This window comes from Columba livia, chromosome 2 (genome assembly GCF_036013475.1).
Source record: "Columba livia isolate bColLiv1 breed racing homer chromosome 2, bColLiv1.pat.W.v2, whole genome shotgun sequence".
Lineage (NCBI taxonomy): Eukaryota > Metazoa > Chordata > Aves > Columbiformes > Columbidae > Columba > Columba livia.
In genome coordinates, this window is record NC_088603.1 from 95533268 (window position 1) to 95557723 (window position 24456).

At 38.6% G+C, this 24456-nt stretch overlaps 1 long non-coding RNA gene across 2 annotated transcripts in view; it reads left to right on the plus strand.

Moving 5' to 3' along the window:
- LOC110364309 (uncharacterized) overlaps positions 1-24456 on the plus strand; it is a 61876-nt gene that overhangs the window by 16564 nt on the left and 20856 nt on the right. Inside the window, exons 1-2 of one of the 2 annotated variants that reach the window (XR_010470372.1) lie at positions 21859-22368; positions 23540-23698. This is a non-coding gene — a long non-coding RNA (uncharacterized LOC110364309). Of the gene's footprint in view, positions 1-21858; positions 22369-23539; positions 23699-24456 lie in introns of those variants that run through there. The other variant, XR_010470371.1, reaches the window with a different exon arrangement.

Consider the following 24456-nt stretch of genomic DNA (forward strand, 5'->3'; position numbering starts at 1 on the left):
AAGATGAATTAGTGGTCAATCAGCCAGCCGTTTTACTCAGAAAAGTATTAGAGAACAGCTACAGTGGGCATGGTGTCACTGGGGTGGGAAGAGACCTGCTGGTTAGAAACAAGCCCCATGGCCTCTGCTGCCGTTTTGCAGTATCGTATTCCCAAATGAGATGGAACAAGGACTTATCACTACATGATAATATAATAGGAAATATCAGTGTTATCACAGGAAATATAAGGTTGTGGGTTTTTTTTTTTTTTGGTTGTTGTTTTGTTGTTGTTGCTGGTTTTGTTTTGTTTTTGTTTGTTTATTTGTTTTGTTCCTTGGGAAAGGAAGATACAAATAAAACATTTGGGGTCCTCATAATAAGAAGGACATTGAAGTACTAGAGGGAGTGCAGTAGGGGGCGATGAAGCTGGTGAGGGGCCTGGAGCACAAGTCTGATGAGGAGTAGCTGAGGAAGCTGGGGCTGTTTAGCCTGGACAAAAGGAGGTTGAGGGGAGATCTTATTGCTATCTACAACTACCTGAAAGGAGGTTGTAGCATGGAGGGGGTTGGTCTCTTCTCCCAAGTAACAAGTGATAGGACAAGAGGAAATGGCCTCAAGTTGCACCAGGGAAGGTTCAGATTGGATATTAGGAAAAAATTATTCACAGAAAGGGTTGTCAGGCATTGGAACAGGCTGCCCAGGGCAGCAGTGGAGTCACCATCCCTGGAGGTGTTTAAAAGGCATTTAGATGAGGTTCTTAGGGACATAGTTTAGTACCAGAATTGGGTTAAGTTATGGTTGTACTTCATGATCCTGAGGGTCTCTTCCAAATAAAACGATTCTATGATCTCAAACTGCCTTTGCAAGAGGTCTTTGGAAGTGGTTGTTTGGTGGTGTAGAAACTCTTCTAAGCTAAAGCAAATGAATTCGGTCTTGTACATGAAGTGAAACATGTTTTCGCCAGGCTCCTTGACTCCAAACATTACAAACCTCAAGGTAAACAATGCTTTTCTCTTGTTGTCCTGATTAATATTTCTGATTGGAATAGCTTAAACAGGAAAAATGGCAGAGCATCCCAGCAGAATTACCAAGGTCTTTGTGTTGCCAGCATTCTGCAAGGAATGTTTAGTGGGTTCAGTTGTCTTCAGGTGGAGAGTTGTTAATTAAGCTTGTGCATGTAAACCCCAAGTTTCTGTACAAAAAAGACCCTTCTCCTTGGTTTTGTGCCTAACTCTATCTCTCCATTTGACTGCTTTTCTGCTTTTGCAACACCTGTGATAAAAATAAAATGTTTCTTGTCAGAGAAATTGAAATACTCTGTTTGGCCCAAAATGAAAGTAGTTTTCCTTTTTGATATTGTTGAGGAGAACACAAATGCATTCCTATCTACTGCTGTCAAGCTGACTTTTTCATTTTGCTTGCTCAGGTTTTCATGTTTGTTTGTTCTCCAAGTAGAAATTCACTATTCACCCAGTCGTGCTCTGTGCCTCTCAGTGACCGACTGCTCCCCACTCATCTGCAGAATGAAGGGTTGAGCCTTAATGTGTGCCCTGAGCTTTTCTGTGCCTGAAGGGAAGGGACTGTGGCCATGTCCTGCTGAATTCAGTGCAGTGTAAAGCAGTGTAAAGCAGTGTCCACCACTGTACAGACAGTTTCTTGTAGCAGAGACAGGGTAGGGGGTAAAAGGAAAGCATGATACTTTTGTTGAAATGTAATTAGACCAGCTAAATTGGAATAAGAGATATATAAGTTGAAATAAGTGTATTCATGTGGTTTTTATCACTGTTTAATAGAATTAATATTATGTATTTGGTAAAATGATATGATTCTGATTGGAAACAAGTTTCACAACTTGTCTATAAATATTCTTCAGATGAGTAAAACTATAAAATTTATATTAGCACATTCTGAGTGAGCAATCAGGAAGGGTAGAATAAATATAGACAATGTTTTATCTTACAATAGATGGCAAGTCAGTGTTCAGCTTCTGTCAGAGAATATGCCTTAAAATGTGGCTACTGTAACATAAGGATACTGATTACCTGCTTTTTTTCCCCCAGGTTTAACCTACGTCACACAGACACTTTAGAATGAACCTAAGTTTTGTCAAGGATAAACCACACTTTGATTAAATGCAACTGCTTCAACACTTCCACAAAGTAATTGATTTTGTGTTAGAAAGGACCACTAGATCATTCAGTTCAAGCTAGCAAGGTAGCACAACCCCCAGATCATTACATGTGTAGAGCTTAACAACTCATAAACTGTTATACACTTTCAGAAGTGTAGGCAACCTAAATTTCAAAAACATAAGAGATGATTCATTATTCTATCTCAATGTTAAAAAATGGTGACTTAAATCTATTTGAATTTGTTTAGTGTTAGCTATGAGTTATGGGTTCTGCTTTTACTCTTTTAAACACCCAATGGTTTGTTTCAATGAACATATTTGTTCACTCTAATGAAATCACTGCTTGATCTTCTTGTGGTAGTATATGCTGCAAGAATAGGCTTAAATTGACTAAATTACTTTTCAGATTACTCTGCACAATTGTCCTCTCTAGCTTGCTTAATATTCTGCAGACTTTAGTGGATCTACAAATTGAATAATGAATCAGTTTTTATTAATTCCAGATAATTTATAAAATATTGTAAGACATCAATCTGTGTAACACACAAAATCATTTCCACTTGATGATTCTTAGTAACTGTGTAAGTAATTAAATAATTACTGTTTAAGTTCCATTAGCTATACAGATCTTTATTCATTTAATGTGATTTTGAGTGAGAGAGCAGAATGCTAGATTTTTTTGTCCCTTTGAAAAAAATGTTTTGGAGACTACTTGTCCACTGTTGACATCTGTCTTATGTGGTCACTGAAATGCATTTTCAAACATGTTAAATAAAATGGTTAAGTTCCTAGCTTTTCCTTCTGAGATATTTATGATACATGATTGGCAATCCTTTCTGGAATTATGCTATTGCTGACTTTGGAAGGAGCCTAGGCGATTGCCTAGTACAACAGGCATGCACAAAGCAGGGTTAATTAAAGCAGATTGCTCAGGACTGTGTCTAGTCAGGTTTTGAATATTTCCAAGGATGGGGACTCCACATCTATGGGAAGACTATTCTGGTGTTTGACCACCCTCAGAGTAAAGAAGCTTTTTCTGATGTTTAAATGGAATTACTTTTGTTTTAGTTTGTGCTCATTGTGTATTGCCCTATCACTGAATGTGACTGAGTCTGACACCGTGATCTTTACCTGCACCTTTTTATACTTATTGCTAAGATCCCCATAAACCTTCTCTTCCACATGTTGAACAGTTCTGGCTTTCTCAAGCACTTATGAGAGATGCTCCAATCTTCATGGCCCTCGTTGGCCTCACTCTACTAGGTCCGTGTCTTGTACTGAGGAGTCCAGACTTTGACACAAGACTCTGAAGTGCTCTCACCAGTGCTGAACAGAGGCAAAGAATCACCTGCTGGTGATGCTGTGCCTGATGCAACTTCTTTGCTATGAGGCCATATTGCTGGCTCTTGATCAGCTTGTTGTCAACCAAGACCCAGGTCCTCTTCTGCTTGTTTGTCCCTAGTGTGCACTGTTGCAAGGCGTTATTCATCGCCAGTGGCAGGACTTTGCATTTCTTTGTTGAACTTCATGACATTCCTCTCTGCCCATTTCTGCTGCATCTTGAGCTCTCTTTGGTGGCAGAACACCTATCTGGTGCTTCACTCACTCCTCACATTTTTTATCACCATTCTCATGGTGACATTAGCCATCTCTCTCAGTACTTGTGGATACACCCCATGAGGACCCATGGACTTGTGTATGTCTAGATTCCTTAGGCCTGTGGAAGCCCTCCTTATTGCCCATCATGTCCCTCACTAGATTTGACTTCAAGTGGGCTTTGGCTTTCTTAATCCCATCCTTGTGCACTCAGACAGTATCTCTATATATTTCTCCTGCATGGCCAGACTGTGCATCCCTCCCTTGCATGCTTCTTTTTGATGCTTAAGTTTAGTCAGCAGTTCCTTGTTTATCTATGTGGGCCTCCTGCCACCTTTGCCTGACTTTGTACATGTGGGGATGGACCACCCTTGAGCCTGGAGGATGAGTTCCTGGAAGAACAACTGTTCTGAAAGTATTTGCGAGTTTGGTTGCAAACAGCAAAAGAGAGTCTTGGAACTGCAAATAGTGCAGGAATAGAACTGTTCTAAAGTTGGGTGTTCTCAATTTCTGGGGTAAGTAGAAATACTGCAAAAATATTATTTCCTTGCATTTCTGTCTGCACACTGAAATACAGAGGTGTGTGGAAAAATGTAAACTGAAAGAATCTGGAGAAGTAGATTCAAACTTATCTGTCAAGTTTTGGCTTTGAACAAAAATCATGAAAGTGTAGGGTGCCTGGAAGTTTAAATGGACTGTAAAAATAATCTTTGATCTTATTAAGTTTCTCTAGGTATGATGTAATTCCTGACAGGCCTCTAGGTCAATGAATCTGCCTTCAATTCAAAGAAGTGCAGCTTTCTAAGATACGAGATAACTTCCATGTTGTATAATAATGAAGTTGATGCTTTTGATTGCCATTGTCCCTATCAAGCAATCGTTTCCTGTTTTGCAGGTCTATATAAGACAGCATGCAAAACTGCATTTCACTTTGCATTAATAAGAAAGATAACACATTTTGCATGTTGTTGCATTTTCAGAGATAGCAAAGGAAGAATAATCTCTAACATTTTGCTTTCTTATTATGGTCCTCAGTGCTCAGCTGCTGAAGTCTGGGAGGGAAGTTTACTGTAATTTCTGTTTTTTTTTTAAAAAATTAGACTGCACTATACTTTGACATCACTTTCATGGTGACAGATTAGAAGTATAAAATATTCCAGTCCTGCAATATAGCAAGGAAAAAAAAAAAAGTACACTTTTACTGTTAAGCTTTCACTTTCAATAAATAAATAAATTCAGTAAAGAAACTTGCAAATAGAAAAAACTTCTGTAAGCGTATTATATTTAGATACTGTACATAGCAGAGAAGCAAGTATGCTTCAGTGAAAATGTTGGGAGTTCATGGATCTGAATGCATGAGAAAGTTCATTTTGGGTGTGCTGTTTCAGCTCAGGCTCACTCTTTGGCTGAAGGCTTATGCTTGTTCAAAATATTTCATATTTGTTTTTTTCAGTAAATTCAATTCTTATAAGTGTATTGGCATTGTAACAGCCATGGCTAGAAGACAGCCAACTCTATCATTATTCAAATATGAAAGTTGCATAAGAAGAGCAGGGATACACCAGTAAGAGGAGGTAATGGTCTGGTTTGTTTTTTCTGATTGTTTTAGCACCTTTCAATTTCCTCAGCCGTCAGATTAGCCAAAAAAGTGTGAGTCTGAAAATCAGTAAAGGATCAGGAAGTAATTTGATGCTGTCAGTCTTATATATTTTGGCAACAGACTGTGAAAATGTGCAAGAATGTTTGCAAGTGGTTTGAATGAGTACGTGAAAAGACGTGGATCAGAGGTACCTTTTTGAAAAGAAAATCAAACAGTCTTAATACAAGAAGAGCTTTTTACATTTCCCTGGTGTGAATATTATTAGCAGCTACAGGCAGTCCTCATCTGGGAATTTGGGCCCTACTGTCTGGCCTTTCAATCAGATTAGTTGGCGATACTAGAAGGAACGAATAATACTTGGAGGAACAGTGCGTAGCTTAAGACAGCAAAAGACTGAATTGGCAACATGTGGCTAACAGCTCACAGACATCTGGTATAAGCCATTTGCCTGAGGAGTTATTTTTTGTTGAGTATCTACTCCAAATCTTTCCTTCTCTAACATAGGCATTTGCAGGAAATTGTATGAAGAAAAAATAAATACCATATCAGAGTTTTAACATTAACTTGACAGGAAAGGAAAAACCTTAGGTTTGGCCTTTTAAAGTTTTCTTTGTAATGTCTTAAGAAGGACTGGTGATCTATTGATTCTAGGTTTTTTTGGGTGGAGGCGGAGATGAGAAGGATTAGATTTTTTTCCTGCTCTATTTTTATCCTTAAAAGTATTGGCAGTGTTGTGGCATGATTAACTGATATGATCCAGCGGCTTCATGTTGCTCCTGGGGAATGATGCAGCTGTAAGTCTTGTAAAAAAACCTCATCCTGATGGACAATTTTGGTAGTCAATTTTTCCAGTGGTATGGAGCTGACACAGTATTTCCAGTTCTGTCTTCTTTCTAGCTTGGACTCGAAGAAATGAAAGAGGACAGACAGAATGCAGGTGCCACTATATCTTGTTCAGGCATTGACTATTGTAACTTATGAAGAAGGCTGTAAATTATAGTACATTGGATAGGCAGAGAATTTCACTTCTCTCCTTTGTTTTGCTAGTGCTTTCCCTAGGAGGATATAGGGGAGTGATAGGGGAGGCTGGGATTTTTCCAGTCTGTAACTGAAGGGATGGGAAAGTTAAATATTTAGCAAAAGAATTTTCTTGTATGTACCTGTAGTAGACTTGTTCTGACTGAGCAAGTGTGTTCAATTTGTATGTAGCTCAAAAATTGCTGGTTCAGTTTCAGATGTGCTTGGCACTGGGCTCATGTCCAGCTATACTTATCTTCTGTCCAGCGACATAGTAGAGATATAGTGCCACAGCTACTCAGCAGGGAAGGAGCTGGGGGGGTTACATGGGACATCTAGGAGTTATACGTGCAATTTCCACTTAGAGCAAGCCTGGCATTTGCTTTGTCCATGCTATTATTTAAGTTTCTAATGCATTCTGTTCTTGCTTTCCTGATAGAAGTGGTCCTTCCTTGATATGTATCCAGAATTATGAAATTCCCATTAAAACATATGGTGCCATGGCTCTTTTTAGTCCTTCTAGGTGTTTATACAGTATTCCCTTAGCAACTTATAAGTTTGAAGGATCAGGGTGTCACTGCCTGTCCCATTGAACTACTGTGAGATGAGTAGGTTAGGCTCCTAACTAGTGATGTCACTTTTGACGAAGTATTGGGTAGGAGCCAGTTGCCCAAACATGAGCTTTCATTGCCGGTTCTGACGCTTTCTATGGTTGACTTTCAGTTGGCCTCGAGAAAGGTACAGATATTTTCCAGTCCCTGGACCATATCTGCCATGTTGATGTCTCAGGTACCTAAGATGTCTGAAACAGCAATTCTGGCCTCTGTTTAGCAGCAGACATTCATCCATAATGTCAGTGACTTCAAAGGTAGTTGGTAAGTCTCAACGTTCAGTAAACTGGATGTTCTTTGAACAAAGAAAGGGACTTCAGGAAGATCTGCTTAAAAGACTGAAATGATCTATTTAAGTTTGTTTGAACAGCGACGTAGGAATGAACTAAATAATAATGTAGAAAGCCAGAAATAAAATCAGGCAAGAAAAGAAAAATTGAAATGGACAAAGAATTCAAGTAAAAGATTTAAGGGAATTTAAAATATATTTCATAAACTTAAAGAAAAAAGTGAGTTTTTCTGCAGGAACTCTATTAGCAATCTATTAGCAAAATGGTTACATCAATGAAGACTCATAGATGACTTAAATTCTGAAACTTTAAAAAATTGCCTTTAATAAGAAAAAAAAATAAAAATTGCATCCTCACAAATTTTTGTGACTTGAGGTTTATAATATTTGGAGAATAACATCATTAAAATTACCAAACATGCAGAAAATAGACTGGACAATTTTAATTTGCCTCTTCTAGCTCATAATTCTATAGACTTTCAACCAGAAAATAATTGATGAAGGGCAAGAAAATGCTGGGAGGTACACACATGTTTAATCTGCTGCTCTAGATATTCAGTTAAGAAGTTAGCAAATAAAACCTATCACATAATCCTTTGGCAGTTATTTCTGAAGACTGCAGATACACTGAAAACAAACCCAGTGTGATGTTAGGAGAGTGCCATCACAAAGAAGCTTGTTGGTGATATGGAAAGCACTGAGGCTTGCACAGATACAACAAGATCTTCAGACAGCTCTCGTTTCCATGGCTGGTCCATGTCTGGTTTGAAATCCGTGCTGCTGAAGAGAACCAACCCTGCTCATGCCTTCCACACCCCTTGTCTTGTGCTTGGTTTAGACAAGGACATCATTATCTGCAGGTGGTTGCACAAGCAGAGAATGCCCTCAGAAATGGGAATGATCCACTTCACCAGATGTGTGGAGTTCTTATGGTAGAAGCTGCCAAGAGCATGGACGTGAGGTACTAGTGGCCTGTTGTAGGTTTAAAAACCTGCACTGTCAGAGAGGTGGCCTGGAGAAGATGCAGTGTTTCTGCCTTGGCCTTCAGGGGTTCTGGAAGCCTTGATATAATGTTTACAGTGGTAAACTGACTGAAAGCAATATTTAAGTGAAACCTAAAAACATGAAATTGCCAGGGTCAGGGAACACAAAAGCCTCTTTTGCTGCTTCCTGGCTAGTGATGCTGTGCAGCTCCAGATATTGCAGGCACATCTGTGTAGCTCCTTCAGGATGCTCACTGGCATCTTATTACCTCTTTTGCAGAGATTTCATATTTTTCGCTTTGAAGTTGTGTTTCTTGAAGCTTCTTTAACACCTGGCAACCGCAAGTTCCCAGGCCATTCCCCTGTATTGCCACAATCATATCTTCCTGGTAGTAAAATTTCAGCTCACTACAGATGTTTATCAGGTCTGGAGCCTCTATCAGTCCACAGGCTGCTCTGATTTACAATTTGACATGGTTATTAGTTTTTGTTTTTATCTTTTTTTTTTTTTTTTTCAATAAACAAATTGCAATAGTTAACTCATCAGAAGACTGCTTTGTAGCTCAACAGACTGGGGTTTTACATCAAGTCATCAAGGGAATATTCTGTTTTTACAATATATTTTTTTGAGTTTATGAAGGTGCAAGGATAGTGCTGAAGAACTGTCTTAGGTAGATAACTGTGTGACATGGTTCATAATCATATTGCCTCTGTCTCTTATGCACCTCCATCTCTCGAGAGATCAGTTTGGTTTATTCCACACTGGAGTTTAGGAATAAATTATTATGTGCATGTTGAAGCTGGCTATGGGATTAGGCCATTCTAGCAAAACAGGGAGTAAACCGAACTGACAGACTTTGTTAAGTCTACCTGTGAACTTGTGTCTATTTCTGAATAAATGACAGGGGCAGCTGTTCCCCTGTTGTCCGCAATGTGTTCTGACTTACACAGAAGTAAAATTGGTGTGAAGAAATTAAATTCTCTCCTTTGACAATCAATTAGGATGCCGATTAACTCCACCTTTTACAAAAGCTGACCACTAGAATATAGTGATGTAATGATGAGTTAGGAAAGTGATATATTCTCCTATGTTTACAAAAAAACCATGTTTCTGAGGCAATATAGAAGTATGCTCCATCACAGGTCTGCATTATGATGCATGATTTTTAGGGATTATAGTATATTTTTATTTTTATGGGTTTGATCTTTAATTACTGTTTTCTACAGAAAACAATTATGTGGGAAACACCAAGCAGCATTCTTTCTAAATACTGTAATTTTATGGAAGCCCTTATAAAATGTTTTTGAGAAAAATCATGAGTTAGTAATTTAATGAGAAAGGTGAATAACTTTAGCAGAGATAAATAAGTTGAACAGTGATGTGTGAATGTGCACTTGTAATTAGGCTGATAAATGTCTGTTATTAATGAGCATATAAATAAGCAAACTACTTCTGTGGCTTTGTTTAATATGGGCGTAGAGAACAAAAGTAGCTGAACCCAATTTTCCACTTTGTGTTAATTTTTGACTTTGTAAGTAATATAAATAAGTAATATAAAAAGTAAAGTGTACGTTATTAAAGTGCTTATGGTAAACTTCACCCCCCCAGTGATATTTGTGCTTTTATCTTCATGAATGTTGATTTTTTTTTTTCCCAATTGAATAAGCAAAGGAAAACATAAAATATGTCACTGCCTAACCTGTTCACTTTGTTTGTCTACCAACAAAGAGGAATAGAGGAATTCTGTGAGGTTGTGCAGGGAGAAAACCAGAGGGGCCAAAGCCCAATTAGAGCTGAGCCTGGCCACCGCTGTGAAAGGCAACAAGAAATATTTCTATAAATATATCAGCAATGAAAGGAGGGCTAAAGAGAATCTCCATCCCCTGATGGATGCAGGGGAAAGCACAGTGACAGAAGATGAGTTGCTAAATGCCTTCTTCACCTGAGTCTTTAATAGTCAGAACAGTTGTGCTCCAGGTACCCAGCCTCCTGAGCCAGAAAACATGGATAGGGAGCAGAATGAAGCCCAAATCATCCAAGGGGAGATGGGTAGTGACCTGCTGCACCACTTGGACACCCACAAGTCTATGGGGCCAAATGGGATACACCCAAAGGTGTTGAGGGAACTGGCAAAGTTGATCACTGAACCACTTTCCATTATCTACCAGCAATCTTGGCTAACTGGGGAGGTCCCTGTTGACTAGAAGTTGGCAAACATGATGCCCATCTACAAGAAGGGCCAGAAGGAGGATCGGGGGAACTACAGACCTGTCAGTCTAACCTTGGTGCCGGGGAAGGTCATGGAGCAAATCATCCTGAGTGACATCACACAGCACATACAAGAAAACCATGCGATCAGGCCCAGTCAACATAGGCTTGTGAAAGGCAGGTCCGGTTTGACAAACCCGATCTCCTTCTACAACAAGGTGACCCACCTAGTAGACGAGGGAAAGGCTGTGGATGTTGTGTACTTGGTTTCAGTAAAGCCTTTGACACTGTATCCCACAGCATTCTCCTGGAAAAGCTGGCAGCTCAGGGGCTGGATGGGTGTACTCTGCGATGGATAAAGAACTGGCTGGGTGGCCAGGCCCAAAGAATTGTGGTGAACAGAACCAAATCCAGTTGATGGCCGATCACGAGTGGTGTTCCCCAGGGCTCAGTATTGGGGCCAGTTCTGTTTAGTCTCTTTATGAATGATCTGGATGAGGGGACTGAGAGCACCCTTAGTAAGTTTGCAGGTGACACCAAATGGGGTGGGAGTGTTGATCTGCTGGATGGTAGGATGGCCATACAGAGGGATCTGGACTGGCTGGATCAATGGGCTGAGCCCAATTGTATGAGGTTTAACAAGGTCAAGTGCCAGGTCCTGCACTTGGGTCATAACAACCCCAGGCAACGCTACAGGCTCAGGGAAGAGTGGCTTGACAGCTGCCTGGCAGAAAAAGACCTGGGGATGTTGATTGATAGTAACTGAACCTGAGCCAGTAGTGTGCCCAGGTGGCCAAAAAGGCTTGTATCAGGAACAGTGCGGCCAGCAGGACTAGAGATGTGATTGTTCCACTATCTTGAGCCCTGTGTTCAGCTTTGGGCCCCTCATAATAAGAAGGACATAGAAGTACTAAAGAGAGTTCAAAGAAGGGCAATGAAGCTCATGAGGGGCCTGGAGCACAAGTCTTATGAGGAGTGCTTGAGGGAACTGGAGTTGTTTAGCCTGGAGAAAAGGAGGCTGAGGGGAGATCTTATCACTGTCTACAACTACCTGAAAGGAGGTTGTAGCATGGAGGGTGTGGGTCTCTTCTCCCAAGTAGCAACTGAACAAGTAGAACAAGTTGCACCAGGGAAGGTTCAAATTGGATATTAGGAAAAAATTATTCACAGAAAGGGTTGTCAGGCATTGGAACAGGCTGCCCAGGAAAGTGGTGGAGTCACCATCCCTAGAGGTGTTTAAAAGGCATTTAGATGAGGTTCTTAGGGACAGAGTTTACTGCTAGAGTTAGGTTATGGTTGGATTCAATAATCCTAAGGGTGTCTTCCAACTGAAGTGATTCTACGATTCTACAAAATACTCTCCACATTCTTAGAAGAAGTTCATATGAAGTGATAACATGAATTAGTTATTCTTATAATAATCTTTCCATAATCTTTCCAGTTTCTCTTTTCCTGGCTTTTTTTTTTTTTTTTTTCCGTTAGTGTACCACTGTACTTCTTCACAGATTATGAGATTTAGGTGCCAAGGGTCTATGTGTGTGCGAACAGTGCCTGCCTGACAGAGTGAATTCAGAATTTATGGCTAGTGCAGCATACAGTGGCAGCAGAAGCAGGTAAATGTTTTATCCTAAAGGAAAAAAAAAAAAAGCAACAAAAAAATCTCTGTCCCAGAGCTTGAAATATTTTTTGTTTGTATTCTGTATGGTTACCCAGGTCTTCATTTTTGATTTCATAAGATGTCCTAGAAAGCCCTTTTGTTGCCACCAAACAGGACAAATAGGTCATCACTTTCTTTGCAAAAGCTCCTGATCACCAGAGGTATAACTGTTAAGAATGTAAACTATCATTACTAATCTCATCTGTGTCTGTGTTGTGCCTATGTGATATGCTTACCTGTCTCACTGATTCGTTTTTTTTGGCTGTATGTGTGTGTGTGCTGTGTGTTATGTGCATGGGTGAGCTCGATATTTCTCTTTCAGCATGTGTGGTTATCTCAGCAAAATAATGCAGGCTCCAAGGGTCACTTGCCTTTCCTACACAATATACTAAAAGTAATGCAAGCAATTGGTACATTGTTAACTGTCAGGGTAAAGTTATTAAGAATCAGCTCTAGGATGATGAAAGTATATATAAAATATAATGTACTTTAAATGAGATTAAACTGCTGCTACAACTTAATAAAAGTCTAGTGTTTTGAATAGTCCCTGTCCTGAGAGAATAACACAACCATTAAGTGCTAGAGTCATGTTGGCCAAAGCACACACAACTAACTAGACACAAAATAGTTCAACAGAACATTAATACAACGTTAGTACTAACAAGTATAGAATGGAAAAGAGCTCATGGCAGTATCAATACAGGTAGTAATAGGTTACAGATCATGTATTTTTTTTAAAAAAAGCCATGCAGTTGGAAGGCTAGGCCATCAAAACAAATGCTGTGTACACTCACCAAAAGCCTGTGGAAAAGGTGGTTGCCATAACTCTAACTAGGAGAGGCAGGAAATGGGTGTTCAACAATCTAGAGAGAAATAAAACCTTGATAGCTGAATTTATTTATTTTTGTATATTTGGAAAAAAAATTGAATGAATGATTGACTTCCTATTTTTTTCTCATTCAGATCACTAGATAAAATGACCATTCATTCTTTGTTTCTGGAACAAAGTTTTGCATTTGAAATTTTACACCTCTATTAAAAGAAAAAAAAAAATAGAAGTCTTCTTGAATAGTATAAGTCAATGTTATTCAGCGCAACTCTAATTTTCCAATAAATAAATAAAAAAAAGAAAATGTTTGGAAACTGTCAAGAATCCAGAAATATCAAATATTTTGACTATGGTTCTGTCTTGCACAGTTCATGAAAATCTAAGAAATGCAGAATTCTATAACTTTTGTTCCAAGATTTTAGTGTTTCATACAAAAAAAATCCCATTTTTAGTATTGTCATTTAAAAATGCAGTGATAAGAAATACTCCTGAAAAAAAAAGTGACTATTTAATAATATGGACACCTGGACTCTATGAAATATTAATGATAAGTTATAATAAGAAGAGTACCTCTTTCCCATCTTTCTTTTATCTAAATTCTTTAATATTTAATACTTTGTAATAGAGAGATAGAGTAGACAAAAGTAGAGTTTGATACTGTTTTATTATGCATGCTTTTATTACCAGAGTATTTAAAAATGTTTAGAATATTACAGGATCAGATACAGAATATTTAAAGCTATGTAATGCATTCTCTGACAGATCCAGAAATCTAAGCTGTTCTTTGCCAAAGGAAGCAAATTTTTTAGGAGAACCATCATTAATAGAAATACCTACATCTTTGTTCCTTATGGGTCTCTTCCAACTTGAGATATTATATGATTCTATTTCACTGTTGCCATGATTATAGCTTAGTTTTGTCAGAAGAGGTGGCCTCAATGGCATGTCAGATACGGAGTGTAGCATAAAGAAGTCACAAGTTAAGTCATATCAAAATGTTTGAAGAACACGGTGTCTGAAACCTGATGAAGTGCACAATTGCCAGTTGCATAGAGACAGCTTCACATATGAAGTGATCCTACTAATGGTATCTGTCAACTGAAGAGAATAATCGAAAAAGAATATTTAGTCAGTGCTATATAATTTCATTTAGTTCACATGTCCTGTTGGACTTTGCTGACTTTATTCTTCAAAACAAAAAATTTCAAAATAAAACCAGGTAAATACTCACCAAGGACAGTACTAAAATATGACAGTACGCACAGATGGGTTTCATAGACATTATTTTCCAAATCAAAATGGATATTTAGAGATACTGAAAAATATTGAGAGAGAACAGAGTTTGGAAAAGAACTTGCAAATAGGAGAGGTGGCCACGGGTGTAATTCAGGGAAACAGAAAGTTTCTTCTGAATCAGATAGCTAAATGGAATTTAACCATCAAATGCTTAGCAGTCGCTATTTCAACATATTTTAAGTACTCTGATATAATGTCACTTAACAATAGTTTGATACAGCATCTTTGCCCCTGGAGATTTGTGAACTTTTAAGTTCCTGGAATAGGTATCAGAAGTAATTATGAAAAATAAAGTATAATCATGCAAAAGCAAATTTGTGACAAACCAGTGACCTCGTTGTCTCCTTTGAAATGTCAAAAGGTACATAACAATAATTCAGTTTGGACACTGTGGATCTTTGATGGAAGCAAGTGTTTCTTCTACTTGGTTCGTATCTACCTTTCCAGAAAGAACAATTAGGCTAAATGGTCCACCAGAAACTGTTTGTGTGGTTTAACTCTGGTATATAACACAGACCCATGTTTCATTGTCCCCCTGTATTTCTCTGTATATCTAATAATCTATCTTATGTTGCTGTGTCTTAGACTATAAGATCTTGGGAGCAAGGACCACCTCCTTGTTCTGGCTTTAGTCTCTGTTTGAAGCATGTCAGCAATACCTGGCCTAATGTAAGATTTGACAGTGATTTTGGCTCGAAACTCTAGCAATTTCCACTTTAAGTGAATCTTTATGGTTGAAAAGTGTGTTCCATGCTCACAGAGTAGTCAGCTTCCTAAACAGAAAGTTAGTGATATCCAGAAAGAGACAAAAGTATGACTCGGGTAACTCCTTAGAAGTACTATTTGTCTGCAACCCTAACAAAATGTTGTAAATCTAAAACTGAATTGAGGAAAGAGTCTCTCTTTATGTTACTTACATGAATAATATTGCATGATAAAACTACTTTTATACATGGATTCTATTCACTCTAATAACAGATTCTTTCAAGTTATTGTTTCCTCAAAAGTACCTATTAATGGAACACATAATTAAGCTCAGTTACCTGTATGTTTCACTAAGGACATATTTAAAACAACAAAGAATGTATTAAATAGATAAGTGGCGTGTGACATTTTTCTGAAGAACTGAAGCAGCGTGCTTAAAACATCTCAAGTCATCTGGATGACCTTACAGTAAAACCACAGGTGAATAAGTAATTGAGAGTAGAGTTAGAGAAACTCAAGATTGTAACCTTAATAGCAGTTTAACAGAAAATGTTACTTATGTAGTGAGGAGAACAGCTGAAAAATCCACCATCCTGCAAGGATTAGCATTAAATGGTGTGAACGAGGCTAGAATTTCTGTTTTGTGATCAAAAGAAAATTACATCTTTTTCAGGTAAAAGGAGAAAGAGGCTTTGAGCTGTTTCCTGAGTTAATATTTCTGCTCTTGTTTTAAACATTTGGTCTCAGAAGTGTAAGATCTTACTCTGTGGGCAGCTTTAAGTTCCCTGGAGTCAGAAATTTCTAGGTGTGCTCTAAGCATGCCTGATCAGCTCCTGCTACTACATGAGATTAAAAACAAGTGAAATAAAAACCCCACCCTTATGCTGGCATTAGCTTTTGCTATGCTAGATGAGTAATAAAGAGGCTTTCTCAGAAAAAGAGGGTCTGGGATATTCTCAGCCTAGAAGAGTTTGAAATCACAGGTGAAACTGGTATTAATTTTAGTGTCAAAAATACTCACTTAAATGTATTATACAATTGCAAATAAAAATATTTCTAAATGAGTGGTAGATGTTTTATCCCCACAGTGTCTCATAGTCAAGAATTTTCATTAAAATAGGCTTAACATGCCTACAAAAACAGGAACCAGAAATACTTGAGAATCTGACTAGGATGCTAAAATCCCAGGCCCCAGAACTTCAGTGTAAAGAAACAGGCAGAGGAGGAAAGAGGAATCATTACTTCCTTGCAGCAGGTTGCAGTGCTGGGTCATTCAGCAGTCAATAATGAAATGGGTAGCCCCCTCAATTGCACATATTTCACTCTTAGTGCAAGCTCTGTCATCCTTCTTGGGGATTAATAGTTGTACAGAGTGGCTCCTTCAGCAGTCAGGTGCTTTTTCACATGAACCTTTCTGCTACTGCCTCTGGGAGTTAAATGTACTGACTGATGGGCTTAAGTCTTCTGAAGCTGGGCGCAGAAAAAGAATGTCCCACTAAAGGCCGCAATCCTTAAGTTACTCTTTGTCTTTTATACACACTTTCCTGGTGTATATATCCAAGATGATATATCCAAGATGATTTGACCATTCTCAAACCTATATGATTAGTCTTACTTTGATAAATACTACTCAAAATAATAAAAGAATAAAACAGGATGTAATATTTTTAAAGATTAAATATTTATCTTGTTCTGGAAATAAAGACAGGTATATAAAACATTGTAATACTATGATTGCAAAGGAGACTAGCACTCTGTACTATGTACACTTTTACCTCCTTGGTTCTGTATCTCCTATTAGTTGTGGGCTGGGATTTTGAAAAAGTAATGTAATATTTTAACATTCACATTATAGGTGACATAATTTTTAGCTATAAATGGTGGCACACTGGAACACTAACAGCATTTTTGCAGGATTTTTTTCTCTTATAAATACTGAATTTGGTGGTATGCTGACAAAGTGCCTAATGTGATGCTTAGGTATGAGCACAAAGGATCAATGAGTGGGTGATTTTTACATCTTTAAACTAAGTCAGTGAGGCAGATACTGGGAAGCTAAACACTGCTCTGTTCCCCACAGACTGGCTGTGGTCATATTTTAAAAGCAGGGCCAGCGTGTAAATGAGCCGCAAAAATGATGTAAAGGCTTTCAAAGGGCAGACTTAGAAACCTCTAGCTGTTCAGCTGTGAGAAGGAAAAACAAAAGGTTGTGGTAACTTGATTACTGCATGTAAGTATTTTTGAGGTGAAAAAAAAAAAATGCTGCTATTGAAGAGATCTTCACTTTGTCTGGAAAGGCACGATGAGAACGAATCCCTGGGAACTGCTGCCATGCAGCAAGAGCGGGCAAGCACTGAGATGCTGCAGGGTGAATGGGAGGTTTCTTCATCTGAAGCATCTTGCAAGACCTACGGCAAATGTTCTGCAGTTGTTGGGCAAACGATACTTTAGCCAAGTTGAAGTTTTTCAGTGCAGCATAGGATAGCTGGAAGTTATCTAATGCATGTTACAATAATTCAGACTGCACAGCTGAAGAATCCCTTCAGGGCTTAAATTATCAAAATTTTTTTCTTTAAAGACTGCTTTCTCCCTACATTTTAAATTTTAGACTTCGCTCTTGGGTCCTCAAAATACAGTCATAGACCTTGGTTCTATTTCTGTCTTTCCTTTACATCAGTAGATTCAGAGGTGGAGATTATTGCCTTTAGATCCAGGATACCCTATTTCTACATATTTTTTGTGGATATGTTTTCCTAAAATACCCCTCTGAGATCACTGTCCCTTTGATTTGCTCTTTGGACCGTGAGAGGAGGGTTGTGTCACTTGGGACACTGTTTTTATATTGCTGTGTACTGCTTTTGCAATAAAGAATACTTTTCAGGGAAAAGAACCTGCTTTTGTTTAGCTGACTCTGTTGAGGCATCTTTCTCTTCTTAAGATAATGCTGTTATTTCAGTCCTTAATTTTCTGAATAAATGAAATGCAAAAAATGAAGTACATTTTTATTGGTTAGCCTGTCATATCTTATGGCTAAGAGATTTAGAATAATGGAGGGCAGTTATTTGTCTTAGAAATTGAACAACTGTTGCCAAGCTTTTAGTTTGGTTAGCTGGGAGTGAAAGAGAAGCCCTGCTCAGAGAGAGACTTACTTTAGTAGGCTTTGCAGATTTAAAAAAGTCTAATGTGGTGATTTATTTATTTATTTATTTATTTATTAGAAGAACATCCCTGCAGAGAAAAACGTCCAGGACAGTGTTATCAGGAACATCTGACAGTAGCAAGAACATCTGCTTTCTTTCACCCAGTTATTGAATCCTTTGGAGGAAAAAGAAATCTCATCTGTGTAGGACAAAAGGACTTAATCTGGAATCTAAAGGTGTGTGTCCCTCATTAAGGGGTCCCCTGTGAAGGATGAGCAGCTGCTACACACCGTACACATGACAGAAATCATAAGTCTCTCATGGGCTTTCAGCAGTAAATATTGCGCCTTGCAAGTGTGAAGAACAAAAGGAAAGTATTAAATAAATGGATAATTGTCATGTATTACCAAACAATATTGTCTTTGTCAATCACTGTTGCAGGTAGATGACAGTGATATAGTCTTTTCCCTATCAGCATGTCTTCTGTCCCCTTGCAGTTGACTTTCTCCAAACCCTGGCTCCTGACCTTTCACTTCAGTCCATGGTTAGTGCAGATGATGGATGAGCCTTGTTAGGTTCATAAGATGTGCTGGTGTGAAGGAAAAATGCCAGCGGGCATGTTGTGCTTGTCTCACATTTTCATAAGAATAACTTAGCTTTAAAACAGACTAATGGCTCCTCGGTTTGAGCAAAGTGAATTTGTCATTAATGTATTGGTCCTCTGCCGTTCAGTGTTGAATACTGATGTTGTATTGGCAGACAGGGAAAAGTGAGCAAGGCAGGAAGCTGAAGGAGGGAAGGAATGGATCTATTTGAGCTGTAAAGTAACAAGAACACAGTTTTGCTGCCTGAACCTGAGCTCAGGGGTTGCACAGAAGCCTGGTTCAGGAAGAGAATGAAGGTTCAGTCCCTGGTGCAGTATTCTGTATAGCTGCCCACATTGAATCACACACTTGAAATGGAAAAATAAGGCATTAAAATTATGAAATCAATATGCTGTATTTTTTTTCAAGCAGTTTGAACATAAATTTATTTTGAAATTGTTTCTAATAAGATAAGTAGTATGAACTTGTCATATAAAAATCTTGAAGCAGACCTACATGACCGGGGCTTTTCTGCCTCTTTTTTTGTTTTGTTTTCTTCAAAGAGAATTCTTTTCATGTTTTGTGGGAAAGTAGAAGAAAGAAAGGTGCTCACTTTAATTGTCAGATAGCAGGGTGGCAAAGAGATTTCTAAGAAAAGAGTAATAGGAAAGACAATTTATTGCTAACATAGTACATAGACTTTTATTTAGGTCTGAGAAGTATGCTTCCATAAAACTTTTTTTAAAGTCTAAATGTTTTAATAAATATACAATGATAAATACAGTTAATCCAGAGTTAGATGTCTTGGTGAAATTTATCCAAGACTCCATAGGCTTGAGCTGTGGGCTTGAATTCAGAAGTCCAGGAGGTGAACAGCCCATACAACATCCACAAAACCAACATTTTGTTATGTTTGTCAAGCCTCATGAACAAGAACAAACCAGTGTATTTTGAAAACAGCATATTTTCCAGAAAGGCTTGTTATTTGCTGCCTGTTATAATATGTCAGATACAGGTGCTTATTCAGAAACGTCTTGCTCTGCCAATCCAGTTTCTTTTATTTGTCTGGTCCATAGTGCTTTTAGCACTAGCACGTTTTTTTTCTAAAGCTTCCAGTTGGTTTCAGAGCCTTTAAGTTGTTGAAGGATGGCTGCCTTAAACAGTCTTCATTTTAATATGAATTTACTTGGTTTAAAAAACAAAACAAACAGGAAAGACCCAGATTCTGCTTATGAAATTTTACTTACTGCTGAACTGCTCTTTCATGAAGAGATCATGGCAAGGCAGTTGTTTTCATACAGTGCCAAGCACACAAAAGTAGCTTTAAACCTTCTCAAATATTGGTATTTTAGTCAGCCTATGCTTCAAACTGTGTGCTGCCTCCCCATCATGACTTGGTTCTAATTCAGTTGTGGGACTGGTTGGACCAGCAACTGACCACAGTATGTGAAAAATTCACAGCACACGGAGCTGCTTCGGTGTGCTGAGAGCTCCACCTGTAACTTTAACTGTCATACGCTGCACTTAGTGGCTGGAAGTGTCTCTATGAGAAGGGAACCTCAGGCATAGGAGTGTTTTGCTGTGTGATTCATGACATGGATATGTTTTAAATATTGAAATCTTGCAAAGAGAGAAAGACTGTCAGAAAAAGAAGGTTCACTGTGTGCAGTACAGCCATTTTTTAATGGATTTATTTGTCGAGTATTCAGAAAGAAAATATTGAATGCTTGGTGATAAAATAAATTTTAACTATTTCTCCATTTGGAATAACTATTTCAGAGGCTGAAAAGATGGGAAAATAAAACAAAATGTACAAAGAAAATTCAAGAATATTTGAAAGATCATAATTCTTTCAGCATCTTGGCAATTGGTGAAGGGTAGGTGTTGAAAATCAAGACTTCTATTTACCTTTACAATGAGGCCCAGAACTGGTCTGCTACTTAAACTATAATTCATTCCCTAAACAAGATTCTTGTGACCAACCTGTGAAGAAGAAACAGGAAGTTTATTTTCTTCTTTTTCAGCATCACTTCTCACTTAATGGACATAAAAGCACAGAAATAAAAGCAAGGCCAAACAAAACCAGCATGCCAAATTCAGAGTAAAGAATATCAACAATTGCTAAAGTATAGTGTTTTTACAGTGGCTTGATTTGTGGTTCAATATTAGTCTGTACCTTGTACATGTGCAATGGCATATTGCCATTTGTGTGCCTGGTACATGACTGACAGTAGCATGAAATGAGCTGAAGTCTTGTGAATTGGGGAACTGGCACCAGAACATCTTCAGGAAGTCATGGGTGCAACCTAGATCCATGTGAGTAACAACCAGTTGTAGCTCCGGAATTACAAAGTTTTGGGACGGTTGGGCAAATGAGCCACAAAAAGTAACTTGTGTGGGGAGGAATGCGAGTTCTCATGAGAGTTTTCAGGAATTCAATCTATTTTTTTAAAAAGAAGATTTGAATATGATGTGATTATAATGCCCGAATACTTTCATGTTGAGAAAATTGAGCTCTAATTTAAGAGAGAAAAGATTAATGTCAGGAAGTTAAAGGCATTAAAATTTGAATGAGAAACTAGGCCTGTTTTTTAACAGTGAAGCACTGAATCATTAGCACAGATTGCCAGTGGAATTGATGATTTCTACACCTTATGAAATCTTCAAATCAATGCTGAATATCTTTCTAAGATAATTGATTTAGCCAAACTGGGTTTGGGAATACAAATAAGAGGAAATGCATGAAATTTAAGGACTTCTTTCACATGGGACACATTAATTGAAGTAATCATCCCTCTGACCTTAGTTTCTCTAATTTGTTAAAAATAAGTGTTAGACAGCAGATTGAATCAGTGTTCTGAACGACTAGGTATTTTTATTCTTATACTTGGCATTTCATACAACTACTGTTTTCTTATGATCCTCAATGAGAGACTCAAAGTTTGTTACGTCATCCAGTATATGTATTATAATTGGTTATATAATTTAAACACTTCATTTCTCTAGTGGAATAGAATTTAAATGGCTTCCCTTTCCAACATGGTCTTGTCTGCTTGACCTACTCTGACCAATCCCCTATTTTCCAGGAGTGGAACATGGCCATTTTGGAAAGAAAGCTCCTCTTAGTCGCTGAAGAGAAGCAAGATACTTTACTACCACCTGGGGAGGTGACTGCATGGTCACTGGTGATGACCAGTGAGTCACCTCCCTGAGGTGAGGAGTGAAGCATCTTTTGTTCACTGGGCCAGAGGCGCTTTCCTTTTGCAGTGGACTCTGACTACCCTTCTGCCTGACCCTAATAAGATATTTTAATGTAAAATCTGTGTGAGGGGCAAACAGTACCTGCTAAATGTATATTATATAAATATTTCCTTTATATTTTCTGAGTATGATAAAATACCACTCCTCTTGCTGATAAACATCACTATGCACACATTCTAGCATTTTGTAGGTAGTGGAGTTGTTTTTCTCTTAATATTAGTTTGTTTGATTCTGTGGGTTTTGACATCTCTATTCTTTTGTCTGACAAATCTGTGCGCTGACTTGTAAAAAAAATCAATATTGTTTTCCCTGGCACTTTCTCTGCAGTTGAGTTGATTTATTATCACAGTTCCCTTTCCCCTCTTTTTATCAGTGTGTTTCTATTGCTTTAGGGTTGAGTACCTGATAACATCACAGGGTAGAAGACACACAGAGAGTTTCTGTGACCTTATCCCCTGTGTGATCTTGTCCAGTCTGACGGTGAGCCATGGCTATAAAGTGAACAATGATATTATCCAAGCTGTGTGATCAGATTTATGTTCTATTATGTTGGAAATAGAGACAAACTAGAACGAACAAACAAAATTTAGATTTGTGTTTAAGCTGTAATTATCTAGTATCTCAGTGGTTAAAGGGAGAGTAAACATCCTTTGAGTAAAACTTAATTTGTCTGCAAAGTGGTATGCACTGGAAGATATGTACAGACTGTAGTCCTTGCAGAATTTAAACTGAGCATAAGGGTGAGCTTGTTGTTGCTTATTAAAAATAAGGCTTTATTACTGTCATTTCTGTCAGCCACTTATGCCAAGGTAGTATTTAAGAGTGTCACTAAAAGATCAGAGCTGCCTTGCCCTGGAGAGTGTGTGAACATGTCAGAAAAGACGAAGTATATAAACAGTATTTCACCACAGATGCAACTGAAGGCTGCAACAAATGTTCTGTGAATATGTTGACAAGTGAGAGTGGAGTAATGCAAACAGAGGCCACGTTCACGCAGGGGCACTAAGGGAAAACAAGTTAACTAAGTTTATTAAACCTGTGCCTAATGTGGCTACAGCATATTAGAGCCACTTTATTCTTGGAAGAGAACATCCTCATGTAATGACTTGTGCTGGTGGATTTTCTCTACTAACCACCTTAGTAACCTCAGACCACCCCCTTGCCTTGCCACTGGGGACTGCCATTGTCTGCAGGCATCATGAGAGAAACACGCTTGAAGGTAGACTGCAAAGCAGGATTCTATGAAGGGTTTTTTCTTGCTGGCAGGGAGCAGCAATGAGGAAATGACAGGTGCTTGACAGAGAGGTGTATATGCCTGCTTGGGGCTGCAGGGCTTGGGAGACTGCGATGGGATTTGACAGCAAAGTAAACTCATAGATCAGATAGGGCAGGGCAATAGGGTGAAGTCTAATAAGAAGGCAAAAAGGTGTGTTAACTCAGTGGAAAGATGCAGAAGTGTGATGATATAGTCAGAGAAATGAGGGAGAAGGACAGTTCTAGTAGTTATGAGACTTTCTCTGATTTGGAGGTCAGCCTGTGGCTACAGTACATCACAGGAAATGATGCAAGCAAAAAGTCTGAGAAGAGTTGATTTGGAAGCCATGACCTTGCACTATTGCCCTTTCTTTTATCTTTCCTTCTTTTCTGCAAGGACTCAGGAAGATTTGGTAGCAGGACAGCGGAGCTGACAACACCAGGAGTAAGAAGACATGGGGAGCAGCATTACCAGCTTCCCTCGTGCTGCTGCTCTAACACAGTATGCTGCTTAGTGACAAAAGTCTCAAGCTTCCTTCATCTCTGGCTGGAAAAAGTAAGTCCTGACTGGCTTTTCTGTCTTTTTCCCCCTCCTTACTACTTCCAGTAGTGTATCAGAGGGAGAAAGAGAGTAAGAAGATCCAGCTAGATCCCCATAAATCAATGGGGCTTGATGGGATTCATTTAAGGACACTTAAAGAGCTGGCTGATGTCATAGTGACACCTCTCTGGAAGAGACCTCTTGACTGGAAGCTGGCAAACATTGTACCAGTCTTCAAGAAGGGCAACAGGGATGACCCCAGCAACTATGGGCCTGTCAGTCTCACTTCTGTGCCTGTCAAAATCATGGAGAAGATTATTCAGGAAATTATTGAAAACCACCTGAATGACAGTCATTGGTCCCAGCCAGCACAGGTTCATGAAGGGAAAGTCATACTTGACAAACTTAATTTCTTTCTACAACAAGGTTATCCACCTAGTTGACCAAGAGAAGCCTGTCAATGTAATATTTTTGGATTTCGGTAAAGCCTTTGATATTGTCTCTCACAGTATCCTCCTGGACAAGTTGTCCAGCATACAGCTGGATAAACACACAGAGATTGGCTGACAGGATGGGCTCAAAGGGTTCTAATAAATGGGGCTATGTTGGGCTGGTGGGGGTTCTGCAGGGATCCAACTTAGGGTCAGCACTCTTCAGTGTCTTCATAAATGAGTTGGATGCAGGACTTGATGGAATACTAAGTTCACTGATGACACAAAGTTGGGAGGAGCTGTCAACACTCTTGAGGGCAGAGAGGTTCTGAAGAAGGATCT